Here is a 22,177-nt window from a genome sequence, read left to right as displayed (position 1 = left end):
GAATATTGCTACAACCAGCAGTAACTACAAGTGAAAGGAAGAAAGAAAATATTTTAATAGCACTCAGTGGAAAACGGCATTTACCGTAGTTTAACAGAAGTTATGCTGCCTTTCAGTTTCTGCAGCACTACCAAGTTTTTGCTCTCTAATGGATTATTGTAGTTATCAGTTCTTTTTAAGGCATCAAAGTTCAATCTTTCAGAGATCTCAGTTCCATTGGCATCAAAGTATCAATGAGTGCATGTGAGGAAATTCATTCAACGTCTGATGTAGCCTAGGTACATGTCACCAAAAAAAAAAGCAGTTCCGGTTCTTTTGTGACATCAGATAGCCTCAGCAATCTTGAACTTCTTATGAAAATCAGTAGTGTCATCAAGGATTTTCATTATTTCCTAGGCACCCCAGAGACTAGCAGAACTTTTTGCTTTCATTTTAATTACATATTTTATAATAATTTTGTGGGAGCACCATAAAAATGTCAATATTTTCCCACGTTACTACACAGGGACATTAGAAATAACATGGTAATCTCCAAACGTAGCATCTCCCTATACCAAAATGAGGGATTGTGGTATCTCTGATACCACAGTGCAGTAATTGAGGGTAAATGCTGACTTACAGGAGTGACTACCATGCTTGGCCTCTGAAAGAGTTCATAGTTTTTCAGGAGCAGAAAGCTTCTATGAACTTTCTTTGTACCAGTGCTCTCAAACAGCAATGATACTAGCACTGGTACCCTCAGAAAGGTTGTGTGCTAAGATTCACTATTCCACCAACAAGGACTATAGTAGGAGCAATAGTTTTGTGATGTTGATGATTCCCACCCATCCACCCCAGAAGTTGTTCCAATCCCCAGAGCTGCTTTTTTTTTTTTGGTATTTTTGGGTGGTTGTTTTGAAGTGGCAGGTTTAGTTAACTTACTGTAATGTCTAGCCCTAATTACTATCAGCTGTCACCCAGCAAGCTAACATTCTGTGCTAATCTCCTTGTTTTTAAATGCTCTAACTACAGATATGCACAAACATTGTCACATGATGTTAAGCCATTTTGGTGTACTGGACCCATGTTTAAAAAAGGATGAAAAAGACCTTTTTTCATCAGATGCAATTTAGGAATTACATCTTACAGTGGAAAGCATTATATTCCTTTTGCTAAGATAGAAATGAGTGCAGTCATTAGGTGTACTGAGGTTCTGCAGTAGTGGCAGCTCTGTAAATACCATAGAGACATACAGTCTAGTGTCGGCCAGGCCTGTGCTAGTCATTAGAATTGGCTGTAGATGCACAATTCTAGCTACTGCAACTGCGTAGCTAGAATCAACTTATCTACTATTGACTTATCTGGCTGTCCTCCCTGAGGGAGGCCAGCAAGAGAAACCCTCCTATTGACCTCCTTTGCTCCTTGCAATACTGACTGCCAACCCCAGATAGTTCAATTTCACACGCCCCTACTAGACATGTAAAATTGAACCCGAGAAGATTGACCCCAATCGGATCAGCCTTCCACATATTCAAGACATAGAATCCAGCTAATTTCTTCAGAGGTCTCAGTATGGCTTTTTTCCCCATGGTTGGAAGCAGCTATTGTCCCAACAAGGGAAAAGTTGGACAATGACAGCTCAGATGTTAAAAAGTGGTTTTTGAGTTCTTCTTTGTAAAGCAGGTAGATTTCAGGGGCTGTGGGTGATCAGATAGAAACCTAGGAGGACAGAAAATGCTATGAAATGAGAGAAATTCTAAAAAAGATGAATCATTGGCCACTGCAAAAATAATTGCCAGATATTTCCTCTAGAATGCATTGGGTCTGATTCCATACCATCTTCACCTTCTGCAAGATGACTGTAAGTTGTAACAGATTGGAATGGTGGCATTTTCACCCACTTTGCGTTCAGCTTGAACATGTCTAAATGACTAAACAAGATAAAAGGCAGTAGAGAAACAGGCCACAGACAGAATTGTTTTCTCTACCACTAAAATGCAGCTATCTTTCAGATGAAATATGGCAGCTTCTAATAATTCTGAGCAAATCTACACAGTAGTTTAAAACAAGAAAGAAAGAAGGATACCATGTCCAATTGGGTTGTAGGTATGCTTTTAGGTCGATAAACTACAATTCAATCTGAGCAGCTGTATAAACCCAGCTGTGTTTATACAGCTGTGTTTATACAGCTGCTCATCTTCATAAATGCCAAGACTTCATTCCTCATCAAAATATGGCATCTCCAACAGTAAAATGCCCAGGCAAACTTGTTGAGTAACTATGTTTTGCTAATGCAGAGAAGAATGCTAATGGAATAACTAAGTTCCTGAGATAGTTATATTGTCCTTGGGGGTTTACCACTGAAGTACTAACGAGGTCTGACTGTGCTTGGCTTATGAGATTTGAAAGCATCCCAACTAAAGATGCCATGACTATAGGCAAAATGAACATGGCAGGGAGTCAGCAGCAAATAAGCAGGAATGATTAAAATGCAGAGATCAGTTGGCAGACACAGCTCCGTCTCACACTATGTATTCATTGGGTCTATTCCCTTTCCTTCATTCTGTGTATGAATCAACGCCCACAAATGAGCAGCGCTGGGCAAAGAGAGTTCTGTTGCTATGGAGGGAAAATGCAATGGTTAGGACATTACCAATATATTTAGTACAAAAATCAGAATTAAACTTTAAATTATGAGTCATTCATTCCAGTACACATGAAATGCCCTGGGATAGAGAGACATTGCTTTTTCTGATGTACATTTGATTTCCTAATTTGTTGAGTACTTGTGTTCATCTCAGCTCTACCCAATGAGTAGATTATTTTTTAACAGTCTGTTTAGTGGCCAGTTGGTAAAACAATCTGCAAGGGGGCTAACAGTGGCACATAACTTAATATGTCAGCTCCCAGTTTCTTGAGTTGTTAAGATTTGATTTAGAGTTCCCATGTGTGTTTGAGTGGATCAGACAAAGCTTTTTGTTCCTTAGTCTTTTACTTTGTAACCTTGTTTTTAGATCCACAGCTATAGTCACCGAGCACAGTCCTGCCTTGGGTTAGTGGTATGGTTTTTAAACTCTGCAGCATTGTGTCCTCAGCAGCAGGAAGTCTTCTCTGGTCTCCTACCTATTTATGCCATTTCTTTTCCTTGGTATGCCAAACGGGGCAACGCAATAGCAGCTCTTTGGTGCTCCCACGCTCTCTGTCAACTGTTGCTTTCTGACCATTACAAACATTAACAAACCCCAGCCATGTTTTAATATTAATATTCCACACTTATCCATATATAAAATCATAGCTGTGAAGCTTTATGGAACTTTCAGGATTCTACAGAATCTGGGAAACACTTCCATTTACACTGTCGTAGTAGTACTAATATATTGTACGTGCAAAACACCTTCCATCCAAGGATCTGAATCCACTTGGATATGAAATGGTCTGATGCAGGAACTTCATAAGTACCTAGCATGAATGAGGGTACAGAGAGAAAGTAGATAATTGCACTAGGTGGTGAGGAGGTGTTATATACAGCAATGGAGGATGGGTGCACAGGATGAGTAAGGTGCTCAGGTGGTTGTGAGTGCACAGCTTGAGTGCTAGTGAGGCATGAGCAGAAGTTGGATGAATTTACAGGGAGAGAGAAGGGATTGAAAGAAAAGATGGTGGAAGGAAGCTTAACTCCAGCTATTAATATAGTACAGTAGCAGGTGCACACATACAGGTTTCAGTTCAGTAATCTCTTCATAAAATCACTGACAGCACACATCATCCACTCACTTAAGTTTTCCTAAACAACATAGAAAAAGTATATACCACAACCACCATTTGCAATCTAACACTGTATCTTGCAGTATTTGCAGGCACCCGTTAAAAACCACATACAGAACAATGTAGTTTATTAAATCCATGTAAACCTTCTACTAACCATCAATGCCCATGAAGGCATAACCAGTGAACATAATCAAAGTCCAAGGGTGCCTGCTGGTGGTTCAGGGTAAGATTGGGGTTATGGGGTAAGGTGGTATTAGAAGGGAAGTAGGCTGAGAAGAGAAATGGATCAGTGGAGTATAAATGCATTGCTAAGTAAATTAACTTACTTCCTTGCTTGCTTCATCATGTACTGGTGACATATGCATACAGGTGTGTTTGTGAGTCCAGTCACAGTGCCTGTCACGGGACATAGGATGTCAGTCTCAGTGCCAGGGTGCCAGAAAACAGGGCCTGTATCCCAAATTGGTGGCATATTCTGTCATTTCACCAAGCCAGGAACAAATGTGTGCTTCCAAATTACTCCCTAGTGATTGTGACTCTCCCCTTTAGAGCCTTTAGCCCCTCGTGCACCACCCAGGCAATCCAGACATCTGCAATAAATGAATATTTATAGTCAAAATCACATTTAGTAGATTCTTCCAAAGGACAAACTATTTAGTCTCTGGTTAAAACATACAAAACCATGCTAGTTGCCAATCCTTTCATGAACTGAAGATTTATTAATATAAAAGAAAATAAGTGAATTGTTAAATACATAAAGTGAATCATACACATGACAGCTGATTTCAGAGTTTGTAGATCAGGATAACAGCAGTGGTGACAAATCTGCTAGCTTGCGGTAAGTCTCTCCCTGGATAACCCAGAAGACTGGGGGGTTCTTGGTCCATTGTTTAAAACTTTCCTGTCTTAGAAATCATAACCCAGAAATGTGGAGCAAGGATGTGATGTCAATCTCCAATTTACACCTCAGCCCATGTGCAAAGAATGTTACTGGGTCAAAAATGGATGCTTGGTTCACATGTGCTATGTGCCTTGCTGGCTCACTGAGTCTCCATTGTCCATACCTTTTCAGAGGCATCCTTGGAAGTGGCACATTGGAAGACTCGATTCTCCTTAATTATACATAACTTCTTGTACATTCATATAAACCAGATAACATTGTTCAACAGATTACAATTTCTCCAATCATCCCGTAAAAGGCATACTTTGTATAAAATTGTATAAAGGCTTACTTCATATAAAACAGTTGTGCAATAGCGGTGATACAGCAGTGATTGCAACATTGTTGACACATCAGTGGTGATAATTTAGTGTAAGTGTGGCCATCTTTCTTTTTATATAGCATCACAAGTATTATTAGAATTTTGTGTTTTCATACAGAAGGAGAGATGTACACCACACATACACAAAATTCTAACATAACTCTCTTCAACTGCCAAAACCATCTGTGATAATTTCTAAGACAAAGCTCAATATCTTCACTCATTCTTGCCATTCAAATTATTTTCCAGTTTCTGCTGCACATTGATACATTAAGATAATGCTGAGAATGAGTGTAAATCTACCTTTCAGAAGGCAGTTTAATTCAAAACAAGATACAAAAAGCATTATATAATTTCTAGGCCTCTTTGTCAAAGCCTTCCTTAAGACCTCTAGTGTTTTCGCAGTTACAATCTAGACCACAGGTACCAACATTTAAAACAAAATAGTTCCAGGGACAATTCTTCAAGAGCTGAGGTTGCTAGGGAAGGGGAAAGTATGGATGTGGGTAAAAGTTCACACACTGTGAAACTTATATTATTTTAAATAAAATTGTCTTAATTATCTAGCACCTAAATTGTTTCAGATCCAAAAGTTTGGATGCTGACACAAATCTCTCATAAAGAGTCATGTTTGATTCTGACAGCAGATCCTTCCTCAATAGTTTCTGCTTGAGGGGACGCCCTTGTGATCGTTTTCTCCTTTTATTAAGGGTTTTGAAAAAGGTGATCATTGTGATCATCACTTTCTGAAGAACATCCTCTAACTATCTTTCGTTTAAATCCAAATGACAATAATGTAGAAAATCTATGGGACATAATTTTAATCTGGAATAGAGTCCATGCCATTTCTTTCTTATTTCCCATCCCATAATGATTTTTCATTAACTGATGGACTTGTGCAAGAGGGCTCCAGATTCATGACTAATGAAGAATTGTCAGCTTTAGTTCCATGCCTTAAACATTATGGTCACCAGCTAGAGTAATTCATATTGATTTATGATGAGACTGTGACCCCCTTACTCACACTGATGAGAAGTTACTCACCCAAATAGTCCTACTGAGTAACCCTCATGCTTGCAGTAAGGAGATCACAGTTTAGCCATTACTTTCGATTGTACTATTGCTGTCAGGGCGGAAGCAGTTTTCTGCTTTCTATCAGTACATCACTGATACTTGAGGAGTCAGACCGGGTAAAACTAAATGCTGCTTCCAACTGAGCAAATGAGGCAATAATAGAAACCCAGATCTCTGGATTTGGTGATGATGTTATTTGTAAAAGCAGTTGCTCATGATTGTTTTGTAAATGTTTTTCTTTCCTAGCATTCTTCTATATCCTGCATAGAAGACCCATTGTGATAAAACATTCTGACTCACTTAGCTGAACAGTATCACAGAATAAAACCTTCTGTTTTGCATTGTTTCACACGTATTTACTGGTTTTCATTGACATCCTAATGTGCTGTTGTGTAAATCGGTAAGGTGGGGGTGCCTAAAGAACATCAAAACACAGTCCCTATTGCTGTCAAATGTTACTCCATAATTCTTGTGGTGGATAATCAGCACTGCAACAGTTTGGGTTGTTTTTGTTAATAGAGAAGAAATTATGTGTGTAACTAGCTGGCAGTCTTCAGACAGACCTTTGCAAGCTGTTTACTCAGCTGTCCCTGGGCGGCAACTTCATATATGTGGTGAAGTCTATTCTCCCATCACCTCTACAGTGGATTCCATTTATCCCATTTTATTCTGAATATAAGGGGGAACAAGTTTAGAGAAAATAAGTCTAATACCACTGATATTGTATAATCCCTAGGAGACTATTTTGATGGGAATTTGGTGTTCATTGTTCCCAAGCATCAAAACCATACTCTTGATATCGCTGATGGTCATTTTAAATTCCATTATTGCTAATCTTTCAGTCATTTAAAACTCCAGAACAGCAAGGAAAACAAGGACAACTTCATATAAGGCCTGGTCTTCACAAAATGTGTATTGTATCAATTTAGCTAAAATCTTGCTTTTCATAGAACCATAGAATCTTAGGGCTGAAAGGGACCTCAGGAGGTCACTGAGTCCAGCTCTCTGCCTCAAGCAGGATCAACTCCAATTAAATCATCCCAGCCATGACTAAGTCAAGATGGGACTTAAAAACCTCTAGGGATGGCGATTACACCACCTCTCTTGGTAATGCATTCCTTTTAAACTTTTGAACAGTTTTATTTAACAGGTGAGCTTTGTGAGTGGACATGTTTATAGTAGTTTAAATCAGGTTTACATTGGTTTAAAACTATCTTAAAATGATATAGGCATGTCCATGCAAAGGTTTGCGCGGCTTAAATACCTACTTAAGATATACCAGTGTGATTTCTGTATGTAGTTAAGTCCTCACAAAATTTTCTTTATTGTTCCTGAAGTTAAAAATTTCACTTTTCATTAACAATTATAGCAAATTTAAGGTCAAAGGTGAAAGTCGTCCCTTTCCCAGTGTCAAAACAAAAAGCAGTCAAGTAGCACTTTAAAGACTAGCAAAATAGTTTATTAGGTGAGCTTTCGTGGGACAGACCCACTTCTTCAGACCATAGCCAGACCAGACCAGACTCAATATTTAAGGCACAGAGAACCAAAAACAGTAATCAAGGAGGACAAATCAGAAAAAGATAATCAAGGTGAGCAAATCAGAGAGTGGAGGGGTGGGGGGGAAGGTCAAGAACTGGATTGAGCCAAGTATGCAGACGAGCCCCTATAGTGACTCAGAAAGTTCCCATCACGATTTAAACCATGTGTTAATGTGCCGAATTTGAATATAAAAGCCAGCTCGGCTGTTTCCCTTTCCAGAACGGTGCGATAATTCTTCTTCAGTAACACACATACCTTTAGGTCATTGACAGAATGCCCCATTCCATTAAAATGTTGACTAACTGGTTTGTGGATCTGGAGTGTTTTGACGTCTGTTTTGTGACCATTGACCCTTTGTCTAAGGGGGTTAGAAGTCTGTCCAGTATACAAAGCATCTGGGCATTGTTGGCACATGATGGCATATATGATGTTAGTAGAGGAGCATGTGCCCGTGATTCTGTGAGTAACCTGGTTAGGTCCAGTGATGGTATTTCCAGAGAAGATATGTGGACAAAGCTGGCAGCAGGCTTTGTTGCAGGGGCTCGTCTGCATACTTGGCTCAATCTAATTCTTGACCTTCCCCCCCACCCCTCCACTCTCTGATTTGCTCACCTTGATTATCTTTTTCTGATTTGTCCTCCTTGATTACTGTTTTTGGTTCTCTGTGCCTTAAATATTGAGTCTGTTCTGGTCTGGCTATGGTCTGAAGAAGTGGGTCTGTCCCACGAAAGCTCACCTAATAAACTATTTTGCTAGTCTTTACAGTGCTACTTGACTGCTTTTTGTTTTCATAGTGCATAGACTAGCATGGCTTCCTCTCTGTTACCTTTCCCAGTGGTTTTTAGTCAGAAAATAATACATAAAGACTAGCCTCTCAGAGGTATGGACTTTAAAACACAGTAAAAGAATATTGAAGCCCTTCCTATTCTTTTTATTTAAATAGCAAGTGCAGTAGAGGTCAACTTTATGAGTTTCTATTCAAAAAATCTGTTTCAATAAAAGAACATAAATTGTGTACAAGATTCTCGGGTAAATGCTGAGATTTTGTAGAAATTGGCAAGAACCGGTTACCATTTAAGTTTCTTTTGTTTCTAAACAAAACCTTTCAAATTTAATCTGAAATTAACCCAAAATGTCTTAATATTTCAGCCACAAGAGGCCATTGTCATGTGGTACAAAATGAGAAGGCAAATCATTGTTCTGATGCAGAAGTGTCTGAATGGAACTTTGCCTCTGGTGCTACAGGTGCATGATGGATGTTAATTTGCGTTTGCTAACCACAAAGTATAGGCTGCTTCCAGAACTATAAAAGTGAATTTGATAAATCTGTAGTCCAATCCATTCAAATCCTAAACATGTTCTTTCCCCTGTGTAGAAATAAAGGGAGTGAGAAGGTCAAAGGAGCTGAGACAAGGTGAGAGAAGTGGAAAAGAGGCCAGTCAATCATGTTTATCAGCTGTAAAAGGGGATTAATGACTTTTCATTTCACTAATGTATGTGTCGTACTTGCTAGATCTATTACAATAGAGGAGGAGCACCGTAGGTTGAGGATAGTTTGCTGGTTTTGACCCATAGTATCATGTTTATGGTCGTTATGTGGCATTGCCTTTTTAGTTGTTTCAGAGAATTCAATTGAAAAGAACTTTAGCTGATTCCTCTTTTTTATAACATGCCCTTAAAGGCTAGATAGTTTTCTGACACTGCCAAACAGTTTGACAGTAGCCTACTGCAAGCAGTTTCTTGTAGTTCATACAGTACTCAACACCAGCTTTCTAAGCACCAGTATTTGGGCTAACAGATTTTCTCTGTCATAAAGGTGATTAAAATGTATTAAAACTAAATAAAAGCTTTGACTGGCTTTTGAGAAATCAGCCACAAGCAGAACCCTTGCTAACCAGCCATGCTGACATAGGATTAAAATAAACAAGGCCAGATTCCAAGCTGATATGAATCAGCACAGTTCCATTGCTATCAGTAGGACTAAGCCAAATTTCACCGGCTGAAGGGAAAATACATATATATCATATTTTCTGCACAAAATTATTTTGTGCCATGTGAGGGATGGATGCTGCCTGCAGGAACTTGTCTGCCAGCACCAAATCTGTATAAGAAAATAAACTTTAATAAAATTGGGCTTATTGCATTGCTTTTCCCAGTTTTACAGCGCAATTTATGGACTGCTTTGCAATTTTTGAACCGTTGTTTATAAATTGGGGAGGGATGAGAGAGAAACAAAATTGAAGAAAAAAATCAAATAGCCAACTACTCAAATGAGGAATAACTCTGTTCTGCCAGGTGATGACAGAGTTGCCTCAGGCCTTCTCTTTGAAGCTACTTACTTTGCTCTGCTGGCCAAAGTAAAGGGAATGAATTTATTAGTGGCTGAAAAAGGTGCCTTTTCGAAAAGAGAGAACCTGGCAAACACAGTGAAGAGAAAGTGAGGGGGTTCCCCATCACCCCACCAGAGGCTGCTTATCTACCTTGGGTGAATAATAATATATCTTAGTCATTGCTTGGGCTGGGAGTCAAGCAAAATCATTGAACTGTGACAAGACAAGAGAATAGCCTATATTGGGTGTGTATGGCCTGATCCACCCTTCAGATCATCTCTTGTGAGTAAGGATTATTCATGTGTAAGGACACATAATTAGACTGAACTTTTTTTATGGCATTAACTTGCAAAAATAGTGAATACAACCAAAGATAAAATACATAAAAGAGAATATCTTGTAACAGTATATTTGTGTTCTAACCTATAAGAAAGCATGATGAAAATTATAAACATGGATAACAAATGACTGGAACCTATTGTATCATAAAGGCTTGGATTCAATTTTTGGCTTTGCCACTAACTTACAGTACAACACTGGGAAAAGCTCCGTTTCTCAGTTTGTGCTTTTATAAAGTAGGCATAAGAGTACTTACATTCACCTCACCTGGACAGGCGGTGATGTTTCATCAATGAACAGCCCTTACTCACATTAGTAGCCCAACTCAGGCACAATTTTATGCAATGCTTAGAGATCCTTGAATAAAAGCATGAAGTGTTATTATTTCATCATAAGAGATTGTGGTTTTAATTCCCTGGCTAATTAACTCATGGTTACCAACCAAAGCATGAATTTACAAATTAAATACAGGTTAAGCCTTTTGAATGGGAACTCTCCTGTCTGGCAACATCTGTAATCTGGCATGATTTTAGTTAGCTGGACAGCCATTTATCATGGATGTGGCCAAGTTTTCAGTGGTCCCATAAAGTTTGTTTACAGCCACCAGTCCTGGCTCTTGGTGTTTTGTGCTGTTAATTAGCTGTAATTTACCCCTAAATGTCTTCTAAGAGCCCAATAAGCAGTGGAAGCGCTGCTAATGCTACTAGACAATATTGACCTCCCGTGGTCAGGCAAATTTTCTCATCTAGCACTAGTCAGATCCCAACATGCCAGATGAGAGAGGTTCAACCTGTACTCAAAATAAAATAGCACATTAGAGATATAGTCATGCAGACACTGTGGATATTCTACATCACAGTAATATCATTTTGCTGCTGAGTAGTGGAACTTTGCAGGATTGAGCCATTAAATAAATGTATACATTTATTCACTATATATATATATAGTCTAATATATATAGAATAGAATAGAATATATTCTAACTGTATGACAGACTCTGGAATTACAGCAGCACTCTGATTTCTCGTTAAAAAAAACAGAAATGCACATTTGACAAGTACCAAAAAAAAAAAAATAAAATCTGTTCCTTAAAAGTTGGGCTACATCAGGTAATTCTAGTTTTGTCCCTTGGCTGGTGTGTTGTTGGCTGAAGAAGATGATTAGGTGCAAGCCCATTTAAAATCTGGCCCACTATGATGTTAAATAAAATCATCACATTCCCATAATTATGCAGCACAGCACTGCATTTAAGTTTAATAGTTTCTTTCACATGCTGTTGAACAAACTAGATTTTCTGCAGCACAATAGTAAATACTTTTTCTGGCAATGCTATCCCTTCAAATTAATGCTTTTTTCCCCCCTCTGACCATCATTTATATTTATGATGGTAGGGAGTAAAACATATTGAAACAGTCTCAGTTACAATATTTATAGATTCCGAATGTACATAAAATTAATAGGCAAAGAAGGAATGGAATTACATTCATTTTGTAACATGGTGCTCCAACAGCAAAATTCATTCCTGCCAGCGCATCTGCAAATGTTTTAGATCAAAACTGAGAACCAGGATAGCATTGCTGAACATATGTAGATGGCATAGTGTACAGCAGATATGTCACCTACTGAATATAGAACCCTACAGAGAATCTAACTGGGGTAATTAATGAATCCATTTGGAAAAGTCAGTGCCCTTCAATTAGCCTGAATGCAGTGAAGCAGATGGGATCCCATCCTCCAGGGAGTATATTGAGAAAGATCCTAAGAAATACTACATTGGACTGATTTATCTGGGTAATTATAAGCCTCATTTGCACAAAACTGTTCAATATGGTTGCAGTGAGAAAATTAAGAATTTATAAAATGTTGATATGTGGCCTAAACTATCAGCATTAGTGTAACCATCTGTCAAACAGCATCTCAGTTCAAACATAAAATTAATCCTCAGACATGAGAAGCAAAAGAAAGAAAACTTCAGAGGTGGTAGGAAGGATAATCGGGATGAGGGGGCAGGTTACACTTCTTCAGAACCCTTTGTAAATGCTCAGGTGAGTTCATCTACAAGGAAGATGTCCATTGTCATTCTAAATGGATATGGGTTTCTGACTCTGATATTTACAATCTGACCTTTAAGATTTTTACAGATTCATAGTACTAAAGTTTGCCTGGAGAAACTTTTATTTAAAAAAAAGCAAACACACAAACAACAAAAACGCAGATTCTTGCTTTAAATAACCCAAGACCAGAAGGGTGAGAGGGGGAATCAAATGAACAGAGTGACATGTACTGCTACCAAGTGACTATGGGCCAGTTCCTACTCCTATGAGAAACACATGTTAATTGTGAGCAGTCAGTGAGTCAAAATACTAATTGCTTGAGTGATGGTTGTGATAATGCACCCTGGTTTTCTTTAAGGCCTAAATTAGAACATTGTGCGTGTATGTGTGTGTGACGGAGATAAGGAAGTTTGATGCTTTTTCTGAGCCACAGGGAAAAAAATGTAATTTCTTGTTATGGCAGTGGTGAACTCTCAATGAAATTAATAATATTTAGTGACATGAAGTCACTAGATTAGTTTTCATGCTATGGGGGGTTCTGTGTTGGTAAGGAGAAATTAGTCACAGGTGCAGTGTTGTACAATTGTAATTTAATGTAGCTAGACAAAAGTCTTTTATGCAAACACAACTAAAGAAGACTTAACAGGACCAGCTATGATAATATCATATTGTTATGTATACCTTGGAGATTACAGGGATATTACAAACTGGCACATCAGATCTTGGATAGGTATGTGCATTTCACATTGCTGATGTAAGGCCAACCAACCTGGGGTGCCCACAGGAGGGGCTGAATCTGTGACTTGATAGGCGAAAGCTCTGTGCGCTACCACATGAGCTAAGAGCCAGCTGGTGTTCAGCCAAGGCTGTAGAGAAGAGACTTCACTCTCCCTTGTCAGTGGTCTCAATGCCTTTGAGTTTACATTAGCAACAGCCCTGCTCACCTCTGGTCACTCAAAGGACTGGCTCTTCCCTCAAATTTCTTATCCTAGAGCTTTGAACCAATAGTTCCAGAAATCTCCAAGTGTGGAGTGGACCAGAAGTTGGAGGGTGGAAAATTTACAAACAGGTAAAATAATTGAGTGGTTTAATTAGTTCTTCCATTTTATTTAGTTTGCAATTTTTAGCAAGAGATTGTGGAGAAACATTAAACATGTCCCAGTATTTGTTCCCACAAAAGTTTACTATACCCTAACCTAATTAAGGATGGCATAAGGACTGCTGGATTTTGGCTTATTGTCACTGATGGATTAAAGTATTCTTTCTTCCTCTAAAACCTCATTCCCACGTGGCCTTTTTTTTTTTTTGTAGCTTCTGAAAACAAAGCTGAGCTAAAAGAGGTGCCATTTTCAGGGGGTCTGTGAGGTCTCTGCATTCTGTAGAACCAATAAGATAGTAAAGAAACTTCCACGTGTCGACTGCGTAGACAATATTCATGAGCTATACATTTAGTTGAGGACTGGACGTGCACCTCAAACACCCGTTGGTAGCAAGGGTACCGCTTATTTTTTAACAATACAGTCCTCACTTGATCACTGTACAGTACATGTGAAATCCTGTTTTTTGAAAAAAGAAATGCACACGTACACAATCCCACTTTGATCTGGAAAAAACTGCTCAGGTGCCCCTGCTCACAGATTGGAGGGGTGACTGGTCAGGTACTAGAGAACCTATTCTATAGTGAACAGCTGCTTGTAGAAAAGTCTGAATTTGCAGGTGATGATAGCTGCTAATGGAGGGAAAAAAAGCAAGAAAACACTGACCCTTCCTTCAGTCGTGGCAGAATTTTAACAAGGGTCCCCTGAGAGCTCCTGTCCACACATCACTGCCATCCTCTGAAACGCTTGCCCAGTTCAAAGGAATTCAGTGGAGTTATACATTTGCTTATTTGCTTGTTTCTCCCTCACAAATATCTCCTGTTTGTAGATGTCACATCCTGGCAGGTAACTACGGCACTTCATCACCCTAAACATCAACACAGTGTTATAGTAGTGAGTCTTGGAACAATATCACCATTGAACTTGAAATTAACAGTGTATTCATTGGTTTTCATGAATTAAAAAATTAGTTCCGGGCAGAATGTCAGACATAACAAAAACAGTTGTAACACTGTCCTGCTGGCACCTCAGTTTTAGGCCCATCCTGAGCATTCATCAAAAATGCATGGGGTTTTGGTTTTTTATTTGATTTTATTTTATTAGTTTTGTTTTAATTTTCACCCCTTTTTCACATGAAAAAGCTTTGGATAAATGCAGTGATCAATGCACATAGTCAGAGCTGCAGGGGTGAGAATGTTCCATCTTACTGTTTCCCTGTAGATCCAGCTGCAGACAGGCTGAAACTGGCACAGCGTGGCCTGTGACTGCACCTTTTAGCCCTCCACTGATAAATAAGCAGGCTAATTGAATTAATAAACAGATAGCTCTTTTTCCTGCCAGCTGGAGCACCATCAAAATGTGTGATAAATTATCTGTCGCTGCTTTAACCACAGGGAAAAAAGGAAAAATTAGCTGCCTTAAACCTTCCTCCCTCCCACCAAAGCCCCTGGTATGGTTTGGCTTCACCCTCCCCTCTCCTTGTCTTCTATGCTTTGGCAGCTTTCCAAGGAGAAGTAGTTGTGAGAGAGGAACTTATTTGGCCTGGTTGATAATGGGTCATTAAGCTTCTAGACTGTGGTAGGATGCTAACATTCCATGCTCTGCTGTGGGAAAGAGAGATTGTCTGCTCCACTGGCAGGGTGGGTTCAGAGCTGAGCCTGCTGCGGTTTAAGCACACGAGATAGTTGCCCAAAATGTGGCATGCATGATGTGGTTCACCAGATTAATACTACAGTGTCTGCTTTCTCTAGTTCTCTCTTTGTTCATGCCAAACAGCTTTCAGGCTGCTCTGATATCAATTCACATAGCATGAGAACAGAGACAAAGGCCTCGCTATCCATTTCCCTAGCTAATGGTACAAGGTGGTGTAAAGACAAACCCTCCCCTCCCCCCCAGAAACCTTTTCCACATTCTGCAAGCTTTCTGTGTCAACACTTCTCTCTCTAACAGCTGCCCGAAGGGAAATCCTCTATCTAGATACTCCTAAACTGTAGGGAAATTTGGATTCAGATGCATTTGGATCCAGATAAATTCACACCAAGCCACAGGTTAAAGACAGGTTGCACGATCCCTGTCCATTTTCCCTGCACACCTCGTACGTGAGGAAATGATTGTGCCTTGCACACGCTCCCTGTCCCACCCCATTACACAGCTATGCCTATGTGGCCCTATTTGTCACTTAGCGTGTAAAGTCTGTTGAGTAATGACTTCTATAACTACTCATTAGCACTTCAGTATGGCTTTTCTTCCACACAATTCAAAGCACTTCACAAAAAAGTGGATAAGCATCTTGATCCCCGTATTACAGGTGGGGAAACAGAGAAGCAGAGGTTAAGTGTCTTCCATATATACAGTAGGAGGTAACCTCACCTGCATCTGAAAAGCAGCCCCCTCTGCAGTGGAATGGGAAGCGACTATCTAGGAAAGAGTACTGCAGAAAGGGCCCTAGGGTCATAGTGGACCACAAGCTAAACATGAGTCAACAGTGTCATGCTGTTGCAAAAAAAAGCAAACATGATTCTGGGATGCATTAAGAGGAATGTTGTGAGCAAGACATGAGAAATCATTCTTCCACTCTACTCAGCGCTGCTTAGGCTTCCATCAGAGTGTTGTGTCCAGTTCTGGGAACATATTTCAGGAAAGATGTGGAGAAACTGGTGAAGGTCCAGAGAACCTAAGAACTTATGAACAGTCATACGGGGTCAGACCAAAGGTCCATCTAGCCCAGTATCCTGTCTGACGACAGTGGCAAATACCAGGTGCTCCAGAGGGAGAGAACCAAACAGGTAACGACCTCTCTCCTGCCATTCATCTCTAGCTTCTGACAGACAGAGGCAAGGGGCACGATTCCTTACCCATCCTGGCCAATAGCCATTAAAGGACCTAATCTCCATGAATTTACCTAGCTCTTTTTTAAACCCTGTTATAGTCCTAGCCTTCACAGCCTCCTCTGGCAAGGAGTTCCACATTTTGACTGTGCACTGTGTGAAGAAGAATTTCCTTTTATTTGTTTTACATCTGCTACCCATTAATTTCACTAGGTGACCCCTAGTTCTTATATTATGGGAACAAGTACATAATTTTTCATTCTTCACTTTCTCCATACCACTCATACTAGGGCTGTGTCTACACTACAAAAATAACTTCAAAGTTGCTCACTTCAAAGTACAACTTCGAAGTAAGCAACTTTGAAGTGAGAGTCTACACACCCCCTACTTCGAAATATGGCACTACTCCATTCCCGGGAATGGAGTAAGGACTTCAAAACTGGGCTCCCTACTTCGAAGTTAACTTCAAAGTAAGGGAAAAATGTGTGTAGACTCTCTGCTGGCTACTTTGATATAGTGCGTAACTTCGAAGTTAACTTCAAAGTTAGTTCCCAGTGTAGATACACCCATAATTTTATATACCTCTATCATATCCCCCCCGAAAAAGTCCTAGTCTCTTTAATCTCTCTTCATATGGGACATGTTCCAAACCCCTAATCATTTTAGTTGCCCTTTTCTGAACCTTTTCTAACGCCAATATATCTTTTTTGAGATGAGGTGACTACATCTGTATGCAGTATTCAAGATGTGGGCGTACCATGGTTTTATATATGGGCAATAAGATATTGTCCATCTTATTCTCTATCCCTTTTTTAAATGATTTCTAACATCCTGTTTGCTTTTTTGACTGTCCCTGCACACTGTGTGATTGTTTTCAGAAAACTATCCATGATGACTCCAAGCTCTCTTTCCTGATTAATTGTAGGTAAGTTAGCCCACATCATATTGTATGTATAGTGGGGGTTATTTTTTCCAATGTGCATTACTTTACATTTACCCTGATTAAAGATGATCAAAGGTCTAGAGAACATGAGTTATGAGGGAAGACTGAAGAACTGGGCTTGTTTAGTTTAGAAAAGGGAAGACTGAGATGAGACATGATAGCAGTTTTCAAGTACCTCAAAGAGGGTTACAAGAAGGAGGGGGAAAATGTTCTTCTTGGCTTCTGAGGATAGGACAAGGAGCAGTGGGCTTAAATTGCAGCAAGGGAGGCTTAGATTGGACATTAGGAAAAACTTTCTAACTGTCAGGGTGGTAAACACTGGAATAAATTGCCTAGGGAGGTTGTGGAATCTCCATCACTGGAGATATTTAAGAGCAGGTTAGATAGACATCTGTCAGAGATGGTCTAGACAGTGCTTGATTCTGCCATGAGGGCAGGGAACTGTACTCTATGACCTCTCAAGTTTTCCTCCAGTTCTAGTGTTCTTTTATTCTGTGAGCAGGTGTTTTATAAGTGCCACAGTTAGGGTGTGTCTAAGCAGCAAAGCCACTATTTTGAATGCATTTTGAAATAGCGGAAGGCTTATTTTGAGTTTGGTAGACCTCAGTCCATGAGGAATAGTACCTACTCCAAAACAGATATTTCAGAATAGGGACTATTTTGAAATAGGGGGCCTCCAGCTTCATGAGAATGTGACTTTTTCTGGTGCATGTGTCAGATGAATCACCCCCAGTACCAAAGAAAGACTAACACTGATGGCTAATGCAGAAGCTGAGTGTAGACGAGAAGATGCATTAAGCATGAAAACAGATCTTTACAAATGGTTCCTCCCACCCGCTTTCAAAGAACATTGTCAAGGTCTACAAGCCCCTTCAAAGTCAATGAAGGTGGAGGGGAAATCGAGTCCCCACAGTGCATTTCTAAAGGCTACATTGTGCCATCTAGCATAACCCATAGTAAGAGACAGTGAACAGCTGGAGGCAGTTGCCATGCACCACTACACTCCTGCATGGGGGATATGATACAGTTTCACATAAATTTGGCAGGTGCTGCTGGCCCATACATGGTAGGGGAAAAAGAGCCATGATTCCACTTCCTCCCCACTTTTACTGGGGCACTGCAGGAAGCAGGGAGAGAGCAGTCCCTGTGCTTGCCAGAATATATGGGACTGCAGTTCTGCTAACCCCTTTGTAGTGATTGCACAGGGGAAGGCTCCTTATAACCTCTTGTCTGTACACAGTACCTCTGCCTACAAATTTGGCCTTAATTGCTTAGAGCTGTTTCTCCCCTGTGTTGCATGAACAGACAGGTGTGATTTTAAACATGGTTTATCTAGCCACTGTGTCATTTAAAAGTGCAGACAAATGTTGCATCATCAAGGGTGCTGAAGTGCTTTTAAACACTGTTAGGGTGTGGCCACACTAGCCCCCTGCTTTTGGAAGGGGCATGGTAATGAGGGATTCTGGCAGATGCTAATGAGGCGCTGCCATGAATATGCAGTGCCTCATTAGTATAATGGTGGCCGCGCGCTATTCAAAAGTGCTGCATTTGGAACGCACGCTGCCCGTGTAGACAGGGGCCTTTTGAAAGGACCCCCTGATTTCAAAAGCCCCTTCTTCCCATTTGGGTTTGGAAAGAAGGGGATTTCGAAATCAGAGGGTCCTTTCAAAAGGCCCTGGCTACACGGGCAGCCTGTGTTTTGAAAGCAGCACTTTCGAATCACGCGCAGCTATCTTTGTACTAATGATGCGCTGCATATTCATGGAAGCACCTCAGTAGCCTCATGACCTTGCCCTTCTGAAAGGATGGGGCTAGTGTGGCCACAGCCTTTGGCCATGTCTACATGAGCCCCAAACTTCGAAATGGCCATTTCGAAGTTTACTAATGAAGCGCTGAAATGCATATTCAGCGCTTCATTAGCATGTGGGCGGTCGCGGCGCTTCGAAATTGACGCGGCTTGCCGCCGCACGTCTCGTCCAGACGGGGCTCCTTTTCTAAAGGACCCCGCCTACTTCGAAGTCCCCTTATTCCCATGAGCTGATGTCTTTCAAAAGATCCAGCAGAACGTCTACACACGAAAACCGTTCTTTTGAAAGTAAATCAAAGAAATCAGCACTCCTTTCAAAGTCACTCTTCCTTTCCCATTTCAGGAAGAGCACCCCCTTTTGAAAAAAAATGTGTAGATGCTCCACAGGCCCTTTTTTCAAAAGAGCTGTCTTCATGGGCCATGATTTTTCGATCCCTGGTCTGTTCTTTTGACAGAGCAGGCACTGTGTGGTCACTCTCTTTTGAAAGAGCAGATTGCTCTTTTGATTCACATTTTTGTGTGTGGACACACTCTTTCGAATGAGGAGTAGTCTTTCCAGAAGGTCTTCTTTCAAAAGATCTCTGTAGTGTAGATGTAGCCAAAGTGTAGTAGTGTTATTTCAAAATAAGCTCTTCTGAAATAGCTTATTGTAAATTAAGGCTGCTGTGTAGACATACCCTTAGTATGAATAAGTTTAGAATGGGTCAGCAGATACATTTTTCCCCAATTGAAGATAGATCTGGATTTATAATGACAAACCAAGCCATGTAAATTTGGATTTCAATTTAAACAGGTTACTTTATTCTTAGCTTAACCCTGCTGTATGGTTTTGAAAGAGAATATAACTGATATACAAATATATAGTGTATATCGCTCATTTTATTCCTAATGGCAAAAAAAGAACATTTCTACTTTTGACAATATGGTTATTGTGGGAGAAAAATTCTGATATAAGTATTATAAAATATTTGCATTTATCTCTCATGTCTCATTCTTTGCATTTCTTAAAGTACATTTATGACCCCAGAACCCCCAATGCCAACTGGCATGATGGTTATAGGAATCTCAGACAACTTTGGCTGAAAGCTCTGTAGAGAAATTCAGGTGAAATAAGTGCTTCTTTAAACAAGTTTAACTTGTTAGTCAAGTTTACACTCTAGAAAATGATATGATTTTGCTTTGCTGTGACAAAATGGGGATTTGATTGTCCTTGTTATATTGCATGTGTTTCCTGCTGTCCTGTATCAATGCCATGCAGGTGCCTCAGTTCTCTACGCACAGCATCACTGAATAGTTGGTGATGCGAGTTGCAATGTGATGACTTTTCATGCATGCGCAGTAGCTCTCCATGGCCTTTGTAACCTAGGCAGCCAGGTGCCACCTTTTCCCCAGAAGAACAGAAGAAAAGTAGATGGGGCCTGGCAGATATAAATTTGACCCAGGCAGGTGGGGAGTGGAGCAGTCTTGGCTGGCTGGAGATGGAGAAAGGCAGGCTAGGGCCCCTGCTCAGGGACACCCTCTGGGCACCCTTGCCCACAAGATTGGATTGTGCTGACTGCTTCTGATGTCTGTGCTGACAAGTCTCTTCTATGCTGTTTCCCTGTCACCTAATAAACCTTCCACTGTACCTGCTGTAAGAGAGTCACATTTGACTGCAAGTGGGGACTAGGGCCTGGAGATTCCCATGCTCTGGGATGTGCATATTACCCTTAGTTTCCAATGTTCTTATTCACTGTCGCTTGAATCTGTGATAAACTTCTCCCTGTTTTCAGTCCACATACATCTAAGTGCTGTGATATTAAACCAGAAGCTGATCCTGAGCTGGATCACGAAGCCTTGTGTACGCACTATTTCTTTGAGAACAGCAGAATCATACAACTGTAGGGACCTCAGCCGGTCATCTAGTCAGTCCCCTGCACTGATAAGTTTCTGTAGGGAGAAGCTTGTTTATGGATGAGGACTGGCTTGAAGGTGCAGATATGAGGCTGTGCACAGGGGTTGGGGTAGACGAGGGGCACTGTACCAAAGCCCCTGGTATGAAGGGATCAGGAATTTGTGGCGTGAGGTGGTGAGAGACATGGGAGCGATCTGGTGTGGCGTAGTGGGGAGATGTACCAGGGCACAAAGAAGGTGTGAAGTTCTGTGGGAAGAAAAGCTGTTAAGGAGGACATGGGAGACATTGGTCTTTGCATGGAGCCATGGAGGGGACAATACATATTGATCCAGATACCTATCCACATGAGTAACTATCCACATTGGCATATTTGTTTAAGAAACGGCTACATTTCCAAAAATAAACTTGCTTAATTTAAGGTTGTTACACAATACTGTCCATATTTACATCCCATGGATTGTGCATTTGGGTATTTAGAGAAAACAAGAATATTATACATAGTCCCATGACAGGATTTCCTATCAGAAGCGAGTAATTGAAAGCCATCTGCTTAAATGCAGTTATAGTACTTTATTCATACTGGACTTCAGTCTTTTCCTTAAAAACATGAAATAATCCTAAAAGAATAGTGTCACTTTTAGTTTATGATAGTGTTGTTTCTCCAGAAAAAAATCTCTTAAGTACTGTCCAAACAATACAATATATTTAGCAGCCACTTAGTTATAGAAATGAAAAATACTTCACCTGAAACTATTAGGTAGGCTCAATCTAATTCCCAGTTGTTTTGTTCTCTTTTAATTAATCAGGATGCTAGGCTAACAAACATCAATACTCTTTGAAATAGTGCAATAGGATCTTTAATGCCTGTAAGCAGCCACAGCCGTGGTTTTTCATGTCAGATATTCATTGGTATAATCTTGAAACAAAATTAAGGATCTGATTGTATGCTGTGTAGAAAGCAGTGTTTGTGAGTTTGTGTATGCACATGTGCACCCTTGAATACGGTCATATTTGGAAATAAAACAATAAAATGCATTTTTAAAATGTACATACATCAAATTTTGAGATTCCCAGGGCACCTTTAAAATGTGTTTAATCCAAAATTACAGCAGCAAAAGAAAAACTTGTCTGACATACATGGGTATTCAATCTCCTGAATAAGGATGACTAAATATGATTAGTGTTGTTAGGAATTATGCAGTGGGAAATATATAGTTGTCATCTTCTACTGAGCAGTCACAGAGTCATTCTTTCCGTGGGTTA

General features: G+C 40.1%; 1 protein-coding gene across 9 annotated transcripts in view; it reads left to right on the top strand.

Moving 5' to 3' along the window:
• Positions 1–22,177, top strand: part of CREB5 (cAMP responsive element binding protein 5) — a 373,995-nt gene that overhangs the window by 333,754 nt on the left and 18,064 nt on the right. The window lies entirely within an intron of this gene.

This window comes from Carettochelys insculpta, chromosome 2, assembly GCF_033958435.1.
Source record: "Carettochelys insculpta isolate YL-2023 chromosome 2, ASM3395843v1, whole genome shotgun sequence".
Classification (NCBI taxonomy): Eukaryota; Metazoa; Chordata; order Testudines; family Carettochelyidae; genus Carettochelys; species Carettochelys insculpta.
The sequence above is the reverse complement of the archived record's forward strand: the minus strand, read 5'-3'. Positions and strand labels throughout refer to the sequence as shown.